A 17,230-nucleotide genomic window follows, 5' to 3' on the forward strand; every position below is an offset into this window, starting at 1 on the left:
AAATCTCCCAGACACTATAGACAGCTTTGCCATCATTCGGATGTCTGCTGGCTGGCCCATTTCTCTCATCCAAAGGAGCACTGACTCTGGCCAGTGAGGGCAAAATGGCAGTTTTCTTCACAGTCTCACCTCTCTTATCTGAAAGTGCAAAAAAGGAAAAATGAGCAGGGCCCACAGTGGATCCTCTGAGCACTCACATGCCTCGTGTGCACTTTCTCGGAGTGTGATGTCAGAGGTTTCGACGCAGCCAATCCTCGTTAGTATAGTGGTGAGTATCCCCGCCTGTCACGCGGGAGACCGGGGTTCGATTCCCCGACGGGGAGGTTTCTTATGTTCTTGCCACTGCTACGTGAACCTGATTGATCCGGCAATATCTTCATAAGCAGGAGCTTTTGATCTTTTATTGTTCGACTGTCACGCGTTACATATGCGTCTACCACCAAAAGTCCCTACATGTGTGCTAAATCCATCCCCCCCCCCCCCCCTAAAAAAAAAAAAAAAGGATCGCGCTCGTACAGCTTTCCATTTTTTTCCCGGCAGGGACGTAATGCCACACCCATGGCCGGTTAGCTCAGTTGGTTAGAGCGTGGTGCTAATAACGCCAAGGTCGCGGGTTCGATCCCCGTACGGGCCAGGAGCAGCTTTTTAGAGGTCATGTTCACTAGTTTCATCCCAGGTAGATCGATGCTGAAGCTGGTTTCTTCCGATTCCGCATTTTGCTCACAGTGTTTACCGTCTCGAATCGTGTGCCTAACTGATTTGCAGAAGTAGTTGTCTCTATGTTGTGGTGTTAATTGAAGCCTGTAGCAGGCATATACTAACTATAGTTGGTGTGGATTTTGCTGTTGACATTTGTGTCATTGTTGATAAACTACACGGTGTCCTTGCTATTCAAGGACACCCCATCGACATGTCCTGCAGAAGAGCGGAGAAGAGGGAATTGTCTGCAGAGATGAGCAGAGCATGTCCAAAGTTATCATGGCATCTAGAACAGATGGAAACAAAAAGGATGAGAAAGACTCCAATAAGAGCAAACATCATCTATAAAGGTACCTGGATGTCAAAGTTTATTTGCGCTACTTCCTGCTTCTATTCAGTATTGAGGCTCCTGTATGTAGGGTAAAAATGGCTAATAACCACTTCTACTATCTCTTCGCCCTTGTTAAGGACACTAGATCCTTCTAGGGTCAGTGTGCTGCCTAGAAAAAACCGCTGTGTGAATGAGGCCATAGTTGTCAGCCGAGCAAAAGTTTGACTAAATCTCCCAGACACTATAGACAGCTTTGCCATCATTCGGATGTCTGCTGGCTGGCCCATTTCTCTCATCCAAAGGAGCACTGACTCTGGCCAGTGAGGGCAAAATGGCAGTTTTCTTCACAGTCTCACCTCTCTTATCTGAAAGTGCAAAAAAGGAAAAATGAGCAGGGCCCACAGTGGATCCTCTGAGCACTCACATGCCTCGTGTGCACTTTCTCGGAGTGTGATGTCAGAGGTTTCGACGCAGCCAATCCTCGTTAGTATTGTGGTGAGTATCCCCGCCTGTCACGCGGGAGACCGGGGTTCGATTCCCCGACGGGGAGGTTTCTTATGTTCTTGCCACTGCTACGTGAACCTGATTGATCCGGCAATATCTTCATAAGCAGGAGCTTTTGATCTTTTATTGTTCGACTGTCACGCGTTACATATGCGTCTACCACCAAAAGTCCCTACATGTGTGCTAAATCCATCCCCCCCCCCCCCCCCCTAAAAAAAAAAAAAAAGGATCGCGCTCGTACAGCTTTCCATTTTTTTCCCGGCAGGGACGTAATGCCACACCCATGGCCGGTTAGCTCAGTTGGTTAGAGCGTGGTGCTAATAACGCCAAGGTCGCGGGTTCGATCCCCGTACGGGCCAGGAGCAGCTTTTTAGAGGTCATGTTCACTAGTTTCATCCCAGGTAGATCGATGCTGAAGCTGGTTTCTTCCGATTCCGCATTTTGCTCACAGTGTTTACCGTCTCGAATCGTGTGCCTAACTGATTTGCAGAAGTAGTTGTCTCTATGTTGTGGTGTTAATTGAAGCCTGTAGCAGGCATTTACTAACTATAGTTGGTGTGGATTTTGCTGTTGACATTTGTGTCATTGTTGATAAACTACACGGTGTCCTTGCTATTCAAGGACACCCCATCGACATGTCCTGCAGAAGAGCGGAGAAGAGGGAATTGTCTGCAGAGATGAGCAGAGCATGTCCAAAGTTATCATGGCATCTAGAACAGATGGAAACAAAAAGGATGAGAAAGACTCCAATAAGAGCAAACATCATCTATAAAGGTACCTGGATGTCAAAGTTTATTTGCGCTACTTCCTGCTTCTATTCAGTATTGAGGCTCCTGTATGTAGGGTAAAAATGGCTAATAACCACTTCTACTATCTCTTCGCCCTTGTTAAGGACACTAGATCCTTCTAGGGTCAGTGTGCTGCCTAGAAAAAACCGCTGTGTGAATGAGGCCATAGTTGTCAGCCGAGCAAAAGTTTGACTAAATCTCCCAGACACTATAGACAGCTTTGCCATCATTCGGATGTCTGCTGGCTGGCCCATTTCTCTCATCCAAAGGAGCACTGACTCTGGCCAGTGAGGGCAAAATGGCAGTTTTCTTCACAGTCTCACCTCTCTTATCTGAAAGTGCAAAAAAGGAAAAATGAGCAGGGCCCACAGTGGATCCTCTGAGCACTCACATGCCTCGTGTGCACTTTCTCGGAGTGTGATGTCAGAGGTTTCGACGCAGCCAATCCTCGTTAGTATAGTGGTGAGTATCCCCGCCTGTCACGCGGGAGACCGGGGTTCGATTCCCCGACGGGGAGGTTTCTTATGTTCTTGCCACTGCTACGTGAACCTGATTGATCCGGCAATATCTTCATAAGCAGGAGCTTTTGATCTTTTATTGTTCGACTGTCACGCGTTACATATGCGTCTACCACCAAAAGTCCCTACATGTGTGCTAAATCCATCCCCCCCCTAAAAAAAAAAAAAAAGGATCGCGCTCGTACAGCTTTCCATTTTTTTCCCGGCAGGGACGTAATGCCACACCCATGGCCGGTTAGCTCAGTTGGTTAGAGCGTGGTGCTAATAACGCCAAGGTCGCGGGTTCGATCCCCGTACGGGCCAGGAGCAGCTTTTTAGAGGTCATGTTCACTAGTTTCATCCCAGGTAGATCGATGCTGAAGCTGGTTTCTTCCGATTCCGCATTTTGCTCACAGTGTTTACCGTCTCGAATCGTGTGCCTAACTGATTTGCAGAAGTAGTTGTCTCTATGTTGTGGTGTTAATTGAAGCCTGTAGCAGGCATTTACTAACTATAGTTGGTGTGGATTTTGCTGTTGACATTTGTGTCATTGTTGATAAACTACAAGGTGTCCTTGCTATTCAAGGACACCCCATCGACATGTCCTGCAGAAGAGCGGAGAAGAGGGAATTGTCTGCAGAGATGAGCAGAGCATGTCCAAAGTTATCATGGCATCTAGAACAGATGGAAACAAAAAGGATGAGAAAGACTCCAATAAGAGCAAACATCATCTATAAAGGTACCTGGATGTCAAAGTTTATTTGCGCTACTTCCTGCTTCTATTCAGTATTGAGGCTCCTGTATGTAGGGTAAAAATGGCTAATAACCACTTCTACTATCTCTTCGCCCTTGTTAAGGACACTAGATCCTTCTAGGGTCAGTGTGCTGCCTAGAAAAAACCGCTGTGTGAATGAGGCCATAGTTGTCAGCCGAGCAAAAGTTTGACTAAATCTCCCAGACACTATAGACAGCTTTGCCATCATTCGGATGTCTGCTGGCTGGCCCATTTCTCTCATCCAAAGGAGCACTGACTCTGGCCAGTGAGGGCAAAATGGCAGTTTTCTTCACAGTCTCACCTCTCTTATCTGAAAGTGCAAAAAAGGAAAAATGAGCAGGGCCCACAGTGGATCCTCTGAGCACTCACATGCCTCGTGTGCACTTTCTCGGAGTGTGATGTCAGAGGTTTCGACGCAGCCAATCCTCGTTAGTATAGTGGTGAGTATCCCCGCCTGTCACGCGGGAGACCGGGGTTCGATTCCCCGACGGGGAGGTTTCTTATGTCCTTGCCACTGCTACGTGAACCTGATTGATCCGGCAATATCTTCATAAGCAGGAGCTTTTGATCTTTTATTGTTCGACTGTCACGCGTTACATATGCGTCTACCACCAAAAGTCCCTACATGTGTGCTAAATCCATCCCCCCCCCCCCTAAAAAAAAAAAAAAAGGATCGCGCTCGTACAGCTTTCCATTTTTTTCCCTGCAGGGACGTAATGCCACACCCATGGCCGGTTAGCTCAGTTGGTTAGAGCGTGGTGCTAATAACGCCAAGGTCGCGGGTTCGATCCCCGTACGGGCCAGGAGCAGCTTTTTAGAGGTCATGTTCACTAGTTTCATCCCAGGTAGATCGATGCTGAAGCTGGTTTCTTCCGATTCCGCATTTTGCTCACAGTGTTTACCGTCTCGAATCGTGTGCCTAACTGATTTGCAGAAGTAGTTGTCTCTATGTTGTGGTGTTAATTGAAGCCTGTAGCAGGCATTTACTAACTATAGTTGGTGTGGATTTTGCTGTTGACATTTGTGTCATTGTTGATAAACTACACGGTGTCCTTGCTATTCAAGGACACCCCATCGACATGTCCTGCAGAAGAGCGGAGAAGAGGGAATTGTCTGCAGAGATGAGCAGAGCATGTCCAAAGTTATCATGGCATCTAGAACAGATGGAAACAAAAAGGATGAGAAAGACTCCAATAAGAGCAAACATCATCTATAAAGGTACCTGGATGTCAAAGTTTATTTGCGCTACTTCCTGCTTCTATTCAGTATTGAGGCTCCTGTATGTAGGGTAAAAATGGCTAATAACCACTTCTACTATCTCTTCGCCCTTGTTAAGGACACTAGATCCTTCTAGGGTCAGTGTGCTGCCTAGAAAAAACCGCTGTGTGAATGAGGCCATAGTTGTCAGCCGAGCAAAAGTTTGACTAAATCTCCCAGACACTATAGACAGCTTTGCCATCATTCGGATGTCTGCTGGCTGGCCCATTTCTCTCATCCAAAGGAGCACTGACTCTGGCCAGTGAGGGCAAAATGGCAGTTTTCTTCACAGTCTCACCTCTCTTATCTGAAAGTGCAAAAAAGGAAAAATGAGCAGGGCCCACAGTGGATCCTCTGAGCACTCACATGCCTCGTGTGCACTTTCTCGGAGTGTGATGTCAGAGGTTTCGACGCAGCCAATCCTCGTTAGTATAGTGGTGAGTATCCCCGCCTGTCACGCGGGAGACCGGGGTTCGATTCCCCGACGGGGAGGTTTCTTATGTTCTTGCCACTGCTACGTGAACCTGATTGATCCGGCAATATCTTCATAAGCAGGAGCTTTTGATCTTTTATTGTTCGACTGTCACGCGTTACATATGCGTCTACCACCAAAAGTCCCTACATGTGTGCTAAATCCATCCCCCCCCCCCCCCTAAAAAAAAAAAAAAAGGATCGCGCTCGTACAGCTTTCCATTTTTTTCCCGGCAGGGACGTAATGCCACACCCATGGCCGGTTAGCTCAGTTGGTTAGAGCGTGGTGCTAATAACGCCAAGGTCGCGGGTTCGATCCCCGTACGGGCCAGGAGCAGCTTTTTAGAGGTCATGTTCACTAGTTTCATCCCAGGTAGATCGATGCTGAAGCTGGTTTCTTCCGATTCCGCATTTTGCTCACAGTGTTTACCGTCTCGAATCGTGTGCCTAACTGATTTGCAGAAGTAGTTGTCTCTATGTTGTGGTGTTAATTGAAGCCTGTAGCAGGCATATACTAACTATAGTTGGTGTGGATTTTGCTGTTGACATTTGTGTCATTGTTGATAAACTACACGGTGTCCTTGCTATTCAAGGACACCCCATCGACATGTCCTGCAGAAGAGCGGAGAAGAGGGAATTGTCTGCAGAGATGAGCAGAGCATGTCCAAAGTTATCATGGCATCTAGAACAGATGGAAACAAAAAGGATGAGAAAGACTCCAATAAGAGCAAACATCATCTATAAAGGTACCTGGATGTCAAAGTTTATTTGCGCTACTTCCTGCTTCTATTCAGTATTGAGGCTCCTGTATGTAGGGTAAAAATGGCTAATAACCACTTCTACTATCTCTTCGCCCTTGTTAAGGACACTAGATCCTTCTAGGGTCAGTGTGCTGCCTAGAAAAAACCGCTGTGTGAATGAGGCCATAGTTGTCAGCCGAGCAAAAGTTTGACTAAATCTCCCAGACACTATAGACAGCTTTGCCATCATTCGGATGTCTGCTGGCTGGCCCATTTCTCTCATCCAAAGGAGCACTGACTCTGGCCAGTGAGGGCAAAATGGCAGTTTTCTTCACAGTCTCACCTCTCTTATCTGAAAGTGCAAAAAAGGAAAAATGAGCAGGGCCCACAGTGGATCCTCTGAGCACTCACATGCCTCGTGTGCACTTTCTCGGAGTGTGATGTCAGAGGTTTCGACGCAGCCAATCCTCGTTAGTATAGTGGTGAGTATCCCCGCCTGTCACGCGGGAGACCGGGGTTCGATTCCCCGACGGGGAGGTTTCTTATGTTCTTGCCACTGCTACGTGAACCTGATTGATCCGGCAATATCTTCATAAGCAGGAGCTTTTGATCTTTTATTGTTCGACTGTCACGCGTTACATATGCGTCTACCACCAAAAGTCCCTACATGTGTGCTAAATCCATCCCCCCCCCCCCCCCTAAAAAAAAAAAAAAAGGATCGCGCTCGTACAGCTTTCCATTTTTTTCCCGGCAGGGACGTAATGCCACACCCATGGCCGGTTAGCTCAGTTGGTTAGAGCGTGGTGCTAATAACGCCAAGGTCGCGAGTTCGATCCCCGTACGGGCCAGGAGCAGCTTTTTAGAGGTCATGTTCACTAGTTTCATCCCAGGTAGATCGATGCTGAAGCTGGTTTCTTCCGATTCCGCATTTTGCTCACAGTGTTTACCGTCTCGAATCGTGTGCCTAACTGATTTGCAGAAGTAGTTGTCTCTATGTTGTGGTGTTAATTGAAGCCTGTAGCAGGCATTTACTAACTATAGTTGGTGTGGATTTTGCTGTTGACATTTGTGTCATTGTTGATAAACTACAAGGTGTCCTTGCTATTCAAGGACACCCCATCGACATGTCCTGCAGAAGAGCGGAGAAGAGGGAATTGTCTGCAGAGATGAGCAGAGCATGTCCAAAGTTATCATGGCATCTAGAACAGATGGAAACAAAAAGGATGAGAAAGACTCCAATAAGAGCAAACATCATCTATAAAGGTACCTGGATGTCAAAGTTTATTTGCGCTACTTCCTGCTTCTATTCAGTATTGAGGCTCCTGTATGTAGGGTAAAAATGGCTAATAACCACTTCTACTATCTCTTCGCCCGTGTTAAGGACACTAGATCCTTCTAGGGTCAGTGTGCTGCCTAGAAAAAACCGCTGTGTGAATGAGGCCATAGTTGTCAGCCGAGCAAAAGTTTGACTAAATCTCCCAGACACTATAGACAGCTTTGCCATCATTCGGATGTCTGCTGGCTGGCCCATTTCTCTCATCCAAAGGAGCACTGACTCTGGCCAGTGAGGGCAAAATGGCAGTTTTCTTCACAGTCTCACCTCTCTTATCTGAAAGTGCAAAAAAGGAAAAATGAGCAGGGCCCACAGTGGATCCTCTGAGCACTCACATGCCTCGTGTGCACTTTCTCGGAGTGTGATGTCAGAGGTTTCGACGCAGCCAATCCTCGTTAGTATAGTGGTGAGTATCCCCGCCTGTCACGCGGGAGACCGGGGTTCGATTCCCCGACGGGGAGGTTTCTTATGTCCTTGCCACTGCTACGTGAACCTGATTGATCCGGCAATATCTTCATAAGCAGGAGCTTTTGATCTTTTATTGTTCGACTGTCACGCGTTACATATGCGTCTACCACCAAAAGTCCCTACATGTGTGCTAAATCCATCCCCCCCCCCCTAAAAAAAAAAAAAAAGGATCGCGCTCGTACAGCTTTCCATTTTTTTCCCTGCAGGGACGTAATGCCACACCCATGGCCGGTTAGCTCAGTTGGTTAGAGCGTGGTGCTAATAACGCCAAGGTCGCGGGTTCGATCCCCGTACGGGCCAGGAGCAGCTTTTTAGAGGTCATGTTCACTAGTTTCATCCCAGGTAGATCGATGCTGAAGCTGGTTTCTTCCGATTCCGCATTTTGCTCACAGTGTTTACCGTCTCGAATCGTGTGCCTAACTGATTTGCAGAAGTAGTTGTCTCTATGTTGTGGTGTTAATTGAAGCCTGTAGCAGGCATTTACTAACTATAGTTGGTGTGGATTTTGCTGTTGACATTTGTGTCATTGTTGATAAACTACACGGTGTCCTTGCTATTCAAGGACACCCCATCGACATGTCCTGCAGAAGAGCGGAGAAGAGGGAATTGTCTGCAGAGATGAGCAGAGCATGTCCAAAGTTATCATGGCATCTAGAACAGATGGAAACAAAAAGGATGAGAAAGACTCCAATAAGAGCAAACATCATCTATAAAGGTACCTGGATGTCAAAGTTTATTTGCGCTACTTCCTGCTTCTAAACAGTATTGAGGCTCCTGTATGTAGGGTAAAAATGGCTAATAACCACTTCTACTATCTCTTCGCCCTTGTTAAGGACACTAGATCCTTCTAGGGTCAGTGTGCTGCCTAGAAAAAACCGCTGTGTGAATGAGGCCATAGTTGTCAGCCGAGCAAAAGTTTGACTAAATCTCCCAGACACTATAGACAGCTTTGCCATCATTCGGATGTCTGCTGGCTGGCCCATTTCTCTCATCCAAAGGAGCACTGACTCTGGCCAGTGAGGGCAAAATGGCAGTTTTCTTCACAGTCTCACCTCTCTTATCTGAAAGTGCAAAAAAGGAAAAATGAGCAGGGCCCACAGTGGATCCTCTGAGCACTCACATGCCTCGTGTGCACTTTCTCGGAGTGTGATGTCAGAGGTTTCGACGCAGCCAATCCTCGTTAGTATAGTGGTGAGTATCCCCGCCTGTCACGCGGGAGACCGGGGTTCGATTCCCCGACGGGGAGGTTTCTTATGTTCTTGCCACTGCTACGTGAACCTGATTGATCCGGCAATATCTTCATAAGCAGGAGCTTTTGATCTTTTATTGTTCGACTGTCACGCGTTACATATGCGTCTACCACCAAAAGTCCCTACATGTGTGCTAAATCCATCCCCCCCCCCCCCCCTAAAAAAAAAAAAAAAGGATCGCGCTCGTACAGCTTTCCATTTTTTTCCCGGCAGGGACGTAATGCCACACCCATGGCCGGTTAGCTCAGTTGGTTAGAGCGTGGTGCTAATAACGCCAAGGTCGCGGGTTCGATCCCCGTACGGGCCAGGAGCAGCTTTTTAGAGGTCATGTTCACTAGTTTCATCCCAGGTAGATCGATGCTGAAGCTGGTTTCTTCCGATTCCGCATTTTGCTCACAGTGTTTACCGTCTCGAATCGTGTGCCTAACTGATTTGCAGAAGTAGTTGTCTCTATGTTGTGGTGTTAATTGAAGCCTGTAGCAGGCATATACTAACTATAGTTGGTGTGGATTTTGCTGTTGACATTTGTGTCATTGTTGATAAACTACACGGTGTCCTTGCTATTCAAGGACACCCCATCGACATGTCCTGCAGAAGAGCGGAGAAGAGGGAATTGTCTGCAGAGATGAGCAGAGCATGTCCAAAGTTATCATGGCATCTAGAACAGATGGAAACAAAAAGGATGAGAAAGACTCCAATAAGAGCAAACATCATCTATAAAGGTACCTGGATGTCAAAGTTTATTTGCGCTACTTCCTGCTTCTATTCAGTATTGAGGCTCCTGTATGTAGGGTAAAAATGGCTAATAACCACTTCTACTATCTCTTCGCCCTTGTTAAGGACACTAGATCCTTCTAGGGTCAGTGTGCTGCCTAGAAAAAACCGCTGTGTGAATGAGGCCATAGTTGTCAGCCGAGCAAAAGTTTGACTAAATCTCCCAGACACTATAGACAGCTTTGCCATCATTCGGATGTCTGCTGGCTGGCCCATTTCTCTCATCCAAAGGAGCACTGACTCTGGCCAGTGAGGGCAAAATGGCAGTTTTCTTCACAGTCTCACCTCTCTTATCTGAAAGTGCAAAAAAGGAAAAATGAGCAGGGCCCACAGTGGATCCTCTGAGCACTCACATGCCTCGTGTGCACTTTCTCGGAGTGTGATGTCAGAGGTTTCGACGCAGCCAATCCTCGTTAGTATAGTGGTGAGTATCCCCGCCTGTCACGCGGGAGACCGGGGTTCGATTCCCCGACGGGGAGGTTTCTTATGTTCTTGCCACTGCTACGTGAACCTGATTGATCCGGCAATATCTTCATAAGCAGGAGCTTTTGATCTTTTATTGTTCGACTGTCACGCGTTACATATGCGTCTACCACCAAAAGTCCCTACATGTGTGCTAAATCCATCCCCCCCCCCCCCCCCTAAAAAAAAAAAAAAAGGATCGCGCTCGTACAGCTTTCCATTTTTTTCCCGGCAGGGACGTAATGCCACACCCATGGCCGGTTAGCTCAGTTGGTTAGAGCGTGGTGCTAATAACGCCAAGGTCGCGGGTTCGATCCCCGTACGGGCCAGGAGCAGCTTTTTAGAGGTCATGTTCACTAGTTTCATCCCAGGTAGATCGATGCTGAAGCTGGTTTCTTCCGATTCCGCATTTTGCTCACAGTGTTTACCGTCTCGAATCGTGTGCCTAACTGATTTGCAGAAGTAGTTGTCTCTATGTTGTGGTGTTAATTGAAGCCTGTAGCAGGCATATACTAACTATAGTTGGTGTGGATTTTGCTGTTGACATTTGTGTCATTGTTGATAAACTACACGGTGTCCTTGCTATTCAAGGACACCCCATCGACATGTCCTGCAGAAGAGCGGAGAAGAGGGAATTGTCTGCAGAGATGAGCAGAGCATGTCCAAAGTTATCATGGCATCTAGAACAGATGGAAACAAAAAGGATGAGAAAGACTCCAATAAGAGCAAACATCATCTATAAAGGTACCTGGATGTCAAAGTTTATTTGCGCTACTTCCTGCTTCTATTCAGTATTGAGGCTCCTGTATGTAGGGTAAAAATGGCTAATAACCACTTCTACTATCTCTTCGCCCTTGTTAAGGACACTAGATCCTTCTAGGGTCAGTGTGCTGCCTAGAAAAAACCGCTGTGTGAATGAGGCCATAGTTGTCAGCCGAGCAAAAGTTTGACTAAATCTCCCAGACACTATAGACAGCTTTGCCATCATTCGGATGTCTGCTGGCTGGCCCATTTCTCTCATCCAAAGGAGCACTGACTCTGGCCAGTGAGGGCAAAATGGCAGTTTTCTTCACAGTCTCACCTCTCTTATCTGAAAGTGCAAAAAAGGAAAAATGAGCAGGGCCCACAGTGGATCCTCTGAGCACTCACATGCCTCGTGTGCACTTTCTCGGAGTGTGATGTCAGAGGTTTCGACGCAGCCAATCCTCGTTAGTATAGTGGTGAGTATCCCCGCCTGTCACGCGGGAGACCGGGGTTCGATTCCCCGACGGGGAGGTTTCTTATGTTCTTGCCACTGCTACGTGAACCTGATTGATCCGGCAATATCTTCATAAGCAGGAGCTTTTGATCTTTTATTGTTCGACTGTCACGCGTTACATATGCGTCTACCACCAAAAGTCCCTACATGTGTGCTAAATCCATCCCCCCCCCCCCCCCCCCTAAAAAAAAAAAAAAAGGATCGCGCTCGTACAGCTTTCCATTTTTTCCCGGCAGGGACGTAATGCCACACCCATGGCCGGTTAGCTCAGTTGGTTAGAGCGTGGTGCTAATAACGCCAAGGTCGCGGGTTCGATCCCCGTACGGGCCAGGAGCAGCTTTTTAGAGGTCATGTTCACTAGTTTCATCCCAGGTAGATCGATGCTGAAGCTGGTTTCTTCCGATTCCGCATTTTGCTCACAGTGTTTACCGTCTCGAATCGTGTGCCTAACTGATTTGCAGAAGTAGTTGTCTCTATGTTGTGGTGTTAATTGAAGCCTGTAGCAGGCATATACTAACTATAGTTGGTGTGGATTTTGCTGTTGACATTTGTGTCATTGTTGATAAACTACACGGTGTCCTTGCTATTCAAGGACACCCCATCGACATGTCCTGCAGAAGAGCGGAGAAGAGGGAATTGTCTGCAGAGATGAGCAGAGCATGTCCAAAGTTATCATGGCATCTAGAACAGATGGAAACAAAAAGGATGAGAAAGACTCCAATAAGAGCAAACATCATCTATAAAGGTACCTGGATGTCAAAGTTTATTTGCGCTACTTCCTGCTTCTATTCAGTATTGAGGCTCCTGTATGTAGGGTAAAAATGGCTAATAACCACTTCTACTATCTCTTCGCCCTTGTTAAGGACACTAGATCCTTCTAGGGTCAGTGTGCTGCCTAGAAAAAACCGCTGTGTGAATGAGGCCATAGTTGTCAGCCGAGCAAAAGTTTGACTAAATCTCCCAGACACTATAGACAGCTTTGCCATCATTCGGATGTCTGCTGGCTGGCCCATTTCTCTCATCCAAAGGAGCACTGACTCTGGCCAGTGAGGGCAAAATGGCAGTTTTCTTCACAGTCTCACCTCTCTTATCTGAAAGTGCAAAAAAGGAAAAATGAGCAGGGCCCACAGTGGATCCTCTGAGCACTCACATGCCTCGTGTGCACTTTCTCGGAGTGTGATGTCAGAGGTTTCGACGCAGCCAATCCTCGTTAGTATAGTGGTGAGTATCCCCGCCTGTCACGCGGGAGACCGGGGTTCGATTCCCCGACGGGGAGGTTTCTTATGTTCTTGCCACTGCTACGTGAACCTGATTGATCCGGCAATATCTTCATAAGCAGGAGCTTTTGATCTTTTATTGTTCGACTGTCACGCGTTACATATGCGTCTACCACCAAAAGTCCCTACATGTGTGCTAAATCCATCCCCCCCCCCCCCCTAAAAAAAAAAAAAAAGGATCGCGCTCGTACAGCTTTCCATTTTTTTCCCGGCAGGGACGTAATGCCACACCCATGGCCGGTTAGCTCAGTTGGTTAGAGCGTGGTGCTAATAACGCCAAGGTCGCGGGTTCGATCCCCGTACGGGCCAGGAGCAGCTTTTTAGAGGTCATGTTCACTAGTTTCATCCCAGGTAGATCGATGCTGAAGCTGGTTTCTTCCGATTCCGCATTTTGCTCACAGTGTTTACCGTCTCGAATCGTGTGCCTAACTGATTTGCAGAAGTAGTTGTCTCTATGTTGTGGTGTTAATTGAAGCCTGTAGCAGGCATATACTAACTATAGTTGGTGTGGATTTTGCTGTTGACATTTGTGTCATTGTTGATAAACTACACGGTGTCCTTGCTATTCAAGGACACCCCATCGACATGTCCTGCAGAAGAGCGGAGAAGAGGGAATTGTCTGCAGAGATGAGCAGAGCATGTCCAAAGTTATCATGGCATCTAGAACAGATGGAAACAAAAAGGATGAGAAAGACTCCAATAAGAGCAAACATCATCTATAAAGGTACCTGGATGTCAAAGTTTATTTGCGCTACTTCCTGCTTCTATTCAGTATTGAGGCTCCTGTATGTAGGGTAAAAATGGCTAATAACCACTTCTACTATCTCTTCGCCCTTGTTAAGGACACTAGATCCTTCTAGGGTCAGTGTGCTGCCTAGAAAAAACCGCTGTGTGAATGAGGCCATAGTTGTCAGCCGAGCAAAAGTTTGACTAAATCTCCCAGACACTATAGACAGCTTTGCCATCATTCGGATGTCTGCTGGCTGGCCCATTTCTCTCATCCAAAGGAGCACTGACTCTGGCCAGTGAGGGCAAAATGGCAGTTTTCTTCACAGTCTCACCTCTCTTATCTGAAAGTGCAAAAAAGGAAAAATGAGCAGGGCCCACAGTGGATCCTCTGAGCACTCACATGCCTCGTGTGCACTTTCTCGGAGTGTGATGTCAGAGGTTTCGACGCAGCCAATCCTCGTTAGTATAGTGGTGAGTATCCCCGCCTGTCACGCGGGAGACCGGGGTTCGATTCCCCGACGGGGAGGTTTCTTATGTTCTTGCCACTGCTACGTGAACCTGATTGATCCGGCAATATCTTCATAAGCAGGAGCTTTTGATCTTTTATTGTTCGACTGTCACGCGTTACATATGCGTCTACCACCAAAAGTCCCTACATGTGTGCTAAATCCATCCCCCCCCCCCCCTAAAAAAAAAAAAAAAGGATCGCGCTCGTACAGCTTTCCATTTTTTTCCCGGCAGGGACGTAATGCCACACCCATGGCCGGTTAGCTCAGTTGGTTAGAGCGTGGTGCTAATAACGCCAAGGTCGCGGGTTCGATCCCCGTACGGGCCAGGAGCAGCTTTTTAGAGGTCATGTTCACTAGTTTCATCCCAGGTAGATCGATGCTGAAGCTGGTTTCTTCCGATTCCGCATTTTGCTCACAGTGTTTACCGTCTCGAATCGTGTGCCTAACTGATTTGCAGAAGTAGTTGTCTCTATGTTGTGGTGTTAATTGAAGCCTGTAGCAGGCATATACTAACTATAGTTGGTGTGGATTTTGCTGTTGACATTTGTGTCATTGTTGATAAACTACACGGTGTCCTTGCTATTCAAGGACACCCCATCGACATGTCCTGCAGAAGAGCGGAGAAGAGGGAATTGTCTGCAGAGATGAGCAGAGCATGTCCAAAGTTATCATGGCATCTAGAACAGATGGAAACAAAAAGGATGAGAAAGACTCCAATAAGAGCAAACATCATCTATAAAGGTACCTGGATGTCAAAGTTTATTTGCGCTACTTCCTGCTTCTATTCAGTATTGAGGCTCCTGTATGTAGGGTAAAAATGGCTAATAACCACTTCTACTATCTCTTCGCCCTTGTTAAGGACACTAGATCCTTCTAGGGTCAGTGTGCTGCCTAGAAAAAACCGCTGTGTGAATGAGGCCATAGTTGTCAGCCGAGCAAAAGTTTGACTAAATCTCCCAGACACTATAGACAGCTTTGCCATCATTCGGATGTCTGCTGGCTGGCCCATTTCTCTCATCCAAAGGAGCACTGACTCTGGCCAGTGAGGGCAAAATGGCAGTTTTCTTCACAGTCTCACCTCTCTTATCTGAAAGTGCAAAAAAGGAAAAATGAGCAGGGCCCACAGTGGATCCTCTGAGCACTCACATGCCTCGTGTGCACTTTCTCGGAGTGTGATGTCAGAGGTTTCGACGCAGCCAATCCTCGTTAGTATAGTGGTGAGTATCCCCGCCTGTCACGCGGGAGACCGGGGTTCGATTCCCCGACGGGGAGGTTTCTTATGTTCTTGCCACTGCTACGTGAACCTGATTGATCCGGCAATATCTTCATAAGCAGGAGCTTTTGATCTTTTATTGTTCGACTGTCACGCGTTACATATGCGTCTACCACCAAAAGTCCCTACATGTGTGCTAAATCCATCCCCCCCCCCCCCTAAAAAAAAAAAAAAAGGATCGCGCTCGTACAGCTTTCCATTTTTTTCCCGGCAGGGACGTAATGCCACACCCATGGCCGGTTAGCTCAGTTGGTTAGAGCGTGGTGCTAATAACGCCAAGGTCGCGGGTTCGATCCCCGTACGGGCCAGGAGCAGCTTTTTAGAGGTCATGTTCACTAGTTTCATCCCAGGTAGATCGATGCTGAAGCTGGTTTCTTCCGATTCCGCATTTTGCTCACAGTGTTTACCGTCTCGAATCGTGTGCCTAACTGATTTGCAGAAGTAGTTGTCTCTATGTTGTGGTGTTAATTGAAGCCTGTAGCAGGCATATACTAACTATAGTTGGTGTGGATTTTGCTGTTGACATTTGTGTCATTGTTGATAAACTACACGGTGTCCTTGCTATTCAAGGACACCCCATCGACATGTCCTGCAGAAGAGCGGAGAAGAGGGAATTGTCTGCAGAGATGAGCAGAGCATGTCCAAAGTTATCATGGCATCTAGAACAGATGGAAACAAAAAGGATGAGAAAGACTCCAATAAGAGCAAACATCATCTATAAAGGTACCTGGATGTCAAAGTTTATTTGCGCTACTTCCTGCTTCTATTCAGTATTGAGGCTCCTGTATGTAGGGTAAAAATGGCTAATAACCACTTCTACTATCTCTTCGCCCTTGTTAAGGACACTAGATCCTTCTAGGGTCAGTGTGCTGCCTAGAAAAAACCGCTGTGTGAATGAGGCCATAGTTGTCAGCCGAGCAAAAGTTTGACTAAATCTCCCAGACACTATAGACAGCTTTGCCATCATTCGGATGTCTGCTGGCTGGCCCATTTCTCTCATCCAAAGGAGCACTGACTCTGGCCAGTGAGGGCAAAATGGCAGTTTTCTTCACAGTCTCACCTCTCTTATCTGAAAGTGCAAAAAAGGAAAAATGAGCAGGGCCCACAGTGGATCCTCTGAGCACTCACATGCCTCGTGTGCACTTTCTCGGAGTGTGATGTCAGAGGTTTCGACGCAGCCAATCCTCGTTAGTATAGTGGTGAGTATCCCCGCCTGTCACGCGGGAGACCGGGGTTCGATTCCCCGACGGGGAGGTTTCTTATGTTCTTGCCACTGCTACGTGAACCTGATTGATCCGGCAATATCTTCATAAGCAGGAGCTTTTGATCTTTTATTGTTCGACTGTCACGCGTTACATATGCGTCTACCACCAAAAGTCCCTACATGTGTGCTAAATCCATCCCCCCCCGCCCCCCCTAAAAAAAAAAAAAAAGGATCGCGCTCGTACAGCTTTCCATTTTTTTCCCGGCAGGGACGTAATGCCATACCCATGGCCGGTTAGCTCAGTTGGTTAGAGCGTGGTGCTAATAACGCCAAGGTCGCGGGTTCGATCCCCGTACGGGCCAGGAGCAGCTTTTTAGAGGTCATGTTCACTAGTTTCATCCCAGGTAGATCGATGCTGAAGCTGGTTTCTTCCGATTCCGCATTTTGCTCACAGTGTTTACCGTCTCGAATCGTGTGCCTAACTGATTTGCAGAAGTAGTTGTCTCTATGTTGTGGTGTTAATTGAAGCCTGTAGCAGGCATTTACTAACTATAGTTGGTGTGGATTTTGCTGTTGACATTTGTGTCATTGTTGATAAACTACACGGTGTCCTTGCTATTCAAGGACACCC

The 17,230-nt window shown here is 47.2% G+C and overlaps 27 non-coding genes across 27 annotated transcripts; all 27 read left to right on the plus strand.

Moving 5' to 3' along the window:
• The first annotated feature begins 251 nt into the window (after window positions 1–251).
• Window positions 252–323, plus strand: TRNAD-GUC (transfer RNA aspartic acid (anticodon GUC)). The gene has a single exon. It is a non-coding gene; the product is annotated as a tRNA-Asp (tRNA).
• A 237-nt stretch (window positions 324–560) lies between these two features.
• On the plus strand, window positions 561–634 carry TRNAI-AAU (transfer RNA isoleucine (anticodon AAU)). Its single transcript has one exon. It is a non-coding gene; the product is annotated as a tRNA-Ile (tRNA).
• A 1,185-nt stretch (window positions 635–1,819) lies between these two features.
• TRNAI-AAU (transfer RNA isoleucine (anticodon AAU)) lies at window positions 1,820–1,893 on the plus strand. The gene has a single exon. It is a non-coding gene; the product is annotated as a tRNA-Ile (tRNA).
• Window positions 1,894–2,767: 874 nt separating this feature from the next.
• Window positions 2,768–2,839, plus strand: TRNAD-GUC (transfer RNA aspartic acid (anticodon GUC)). Its single transcript has one exon. It is a non-coding gene; the product is annotated as a tRNA-Asp (tRNA).
• Window positions 2,840–3,069: 230 nt separating this feature from the next.
• On the plus strand, window positions 3,070–3,143 carry TRNAI-AAU (transfer RNA isoleucine (anticodon AAU)). The gene has a single exon. It is a non-coding gene; the product is annotated as a tRNA-Ile (tRNA).
• Window positions 3,144–4,017: 874 nt separating this feature from the next.
• Window positions 4,018–4,089, plus strand: TRNAD-GUC (transfer RNA aspartic acid (anticodon GUC)). The gene has a single exon. It is a non-coding gene; the product is annotated as a tRNA-Asp (tRNA).
• A 234-nt stretch (window positions 4,090–4,323) lies between these two features.
• Window positions 4,324–4,397, plus strand: TRNAI-AAU (transfer RNA isoleucine (anticodon AAU)). Its single transcript has one exon. It is a non-coding gene; the product is annotated as a tRNA-Ile (tRNA).
• An 874-nt stretch (window positions 4,398–5,271) lies between these two features.
• On the plus strand, window positions 5,272–5,343 carry TRNAD-GUC (transfer RNA aspartic acid (anticodon GUC)). Its single transcript has one exon. It is a non-coding gene; the product is annotated as a tRNA-Asp (tRNA).
• Window positions 5,344–5,579: 236 nt separating this feature from the next.
• Window positions 5,580–5,653, plus strand: TRNAI-AAU (transfer RNA isoleucine (anticodon AAU)). Its single transcript has one exon. It is a non-coding gene; the product is annotated as a tRNA-Ile (tRNA).
• An 874-nt stretch (window positions 5,654–6,527) lies between these two features.
• Window positions 6,528–6,599, plus strand: TRNAD-GUC (transfer RNA aspartic acid (anticodon GUC)). Its single transcript has one exon. It is a non-coding gene; the product is annotated as a tRNA-Asp (tRNA).
• Window positions 6,600–6,836: 237 nt separating this feature from the next.
• On the plus strand, window positions 6,837–6,910 carry TRNAI-AAU (transfer RNA isoleucine (anticodon AAU)). The gene has a single exon. It is a non-coding gene; the product is annotated as a tRNA-Ile (tRNA).
• Window positions 6,911–7,784: 874 nt separating this feature from the next.
• TRNAD-GUC (transfer RNA aspartic acid (anticodon GUC)) lies at window positions 7,785–7,856 on the plus strand. The gene has a single exon. It is a non-coding gene; the product is annotated as a tRNA-Asp (tRNA).
• Window positions 7,857–8,089: 233 nt separating this feature from the next.
• TRNAI-AAU (transfer RNA isoleucine (anticodon AAU)) lies at window positions 8,090–8,163 on the plus strand. Its single transcript has one exon. It is a non-coding gene; the product is annotated as a tRNA-Ile (tRNA).
• An 874-nt stretch (window positions 8,164–9,037) lies between these two features.
• On the plus strand, window positions 9,038–9,109 carry TRNAD-GUC (transfer RNA aspartic acid (anticodon GUC)). Its single transcript has one exon. It is a non-coding gene; the product is annotated as a tRNA-Asp (tRNA).
• A 237-nt stretch (window positions 9,110–9,346) lies between these two features.
• TRNAI-AAU (transfer RNA isoleucine (anticodon AAU)) lies at window positions 9,347–9,420 on the plus strand. Its single transcript has one exon. It is a non-coding gene; the product is annotated as a tRNA-Ile (tRNA).
• Window positions 9,421–10,294: 874 nt separating this feature from the next.
• Window positions 10,295–10,366, plus strand: TRNAD-GUC (transfer RNA aspartic acid (anticodon GUC)). The gene has a single exon. It is a non-coding gene; the product is annotated as a tRNA-Asp (tRNA).
• A 238-nt stretch (window positions 10,367–10,604) lies between these two features.
• Window positions 10,605–10,678, plus strand: TRNAI-AAU (transfer RNA isoleucine (anticodon AAU)). Its single transcript has one exon. It is a non-coding gene; the product is annotated as a tRNA-Ile (tRNA).
• An 874-nt stretch (window positions 10,679–11,552) lies between these two features.
• On the plus strand, window positions 11,553–11,624 carry TRNAD-GUC (transfer RNA aspartic acid (anticodon GUC)). The gene has a single exon. It is a non-coding gene; the product is annotated as a tRNA-Asp (tRNA).
• A 239-nt stretch (window positions 11,625–11,863) lies between these two features.
• TRNAI-AAU (transfer RNA isoleucine (anticodon AAU)) lies at window positions 11,864–11,937 on the plus strand. Its single transcript has one exon. It is a non-coding gene; the product is annotated as a tRNA-Ile (tRNA).
• Window positions 11,938–12,811: 874 nt separating this feature from the next.
• On the plus strand, window positions 12,812–12,883 carry TRNAD-GUC (transfer RNA aspartic acid (anticodon GUC)). The gene has a single exon. It is a non-coding gene; the product is annotated as a tRNA-Asp (tRNA).
• Window positions 12,884–13,119: 236 nt separating this feature from the next.
• Window positions 13,120–13,193, plus strand: TRNAI-AAU (transfer RNA isoleucine (anticodon AAU)). The gene has a single exon. It is a non-coding gene; the product is annotated as a tRNA-Ile (tRNA).
• Window positions 13,194–14,067: 874 nt separating this feature from the next.
• Window positions 14,068–14,139, plus strand: TRNAD-GUC (transfer RNA aspartic acid (anticodon GUC)). The gene has a single exon. It is a non-coding gene; the product is annotated as a tRNA-Asp (tRNA).
• Window positions 14,140–14,374: 235 nt separating this feature from the next.
• On the plus strand, window positions 14,375–14,448 carry TRNAI-AAU (transfer RNA isoleucine (anticodon AAU)). The gene has a single exon. It is a non-coding gene; the product is annotated as a tRNA-Ile (tRNA).
• An 874-nt stretch (window positions 14,449–15,322) lies between these two features.
• TRNAD-GUC (transfer RNA aspartic acid (anticodon GUC)) lies at window positions 15,323–15,394 on the plus strand. Its single transcript has one exon. It is a non-coding gene; the product is annotated as a tRNA-Asp (tRNA).
• A 235-nt stretch (window positions 15,395–15,629) lies between these two features.
• TRNAI-AAU (transfer RNA isoleucine (anticodon AAU)) lies at window positions 15,630–15,703 on the plus strand. The gene has a single exon. It is a non-coding gene; the product is annotated as a tRNA-Ile (tRNA).
• An 874-nt stretch (window positions 15,704–16,577) lies between these two features.
• On the plus strand, window positions 16,578–16,649 carry TRNAD-GUC (transfer RNA aspartic acid (anticodon GUC)). The gene has a single exon. It is a non-coding gene; the product is annotated as a tRNA-Asp (tRNA).
• Window positions 16,650–16,887: 238 nt separating this feature from the next.
• TRNAI-AAU (transfer RNA isoleucine (anticodon AAU)) lies at window positions 16,888–16,961 on the plus strand. The gene has a single exon. It is a non-coding gene; the product is annotated as a tRNA-Ile (tRNA).
• Window positions 16,962–17,230: the final 269 nt, after the last annotated feature.

The sequence above is a fragment of the Dendrobates tinctorius genome, unplaced genomic scaffold (genome assembly GCF_039654945.1).
Source record: "Dendrobates tinctorius isolate UK_male_01 unplaced genomic scaffold, ASM3965494v1 ptg000062l, whole genome shotgun sequence".
In the NCBI taxonomy this organism is placed as follows: Eukaryota; Metazoa; Chordata; class Amphibia; order Anura; family Dendrobatidae; genus Dendrobates; species Dendrobates tinctorius.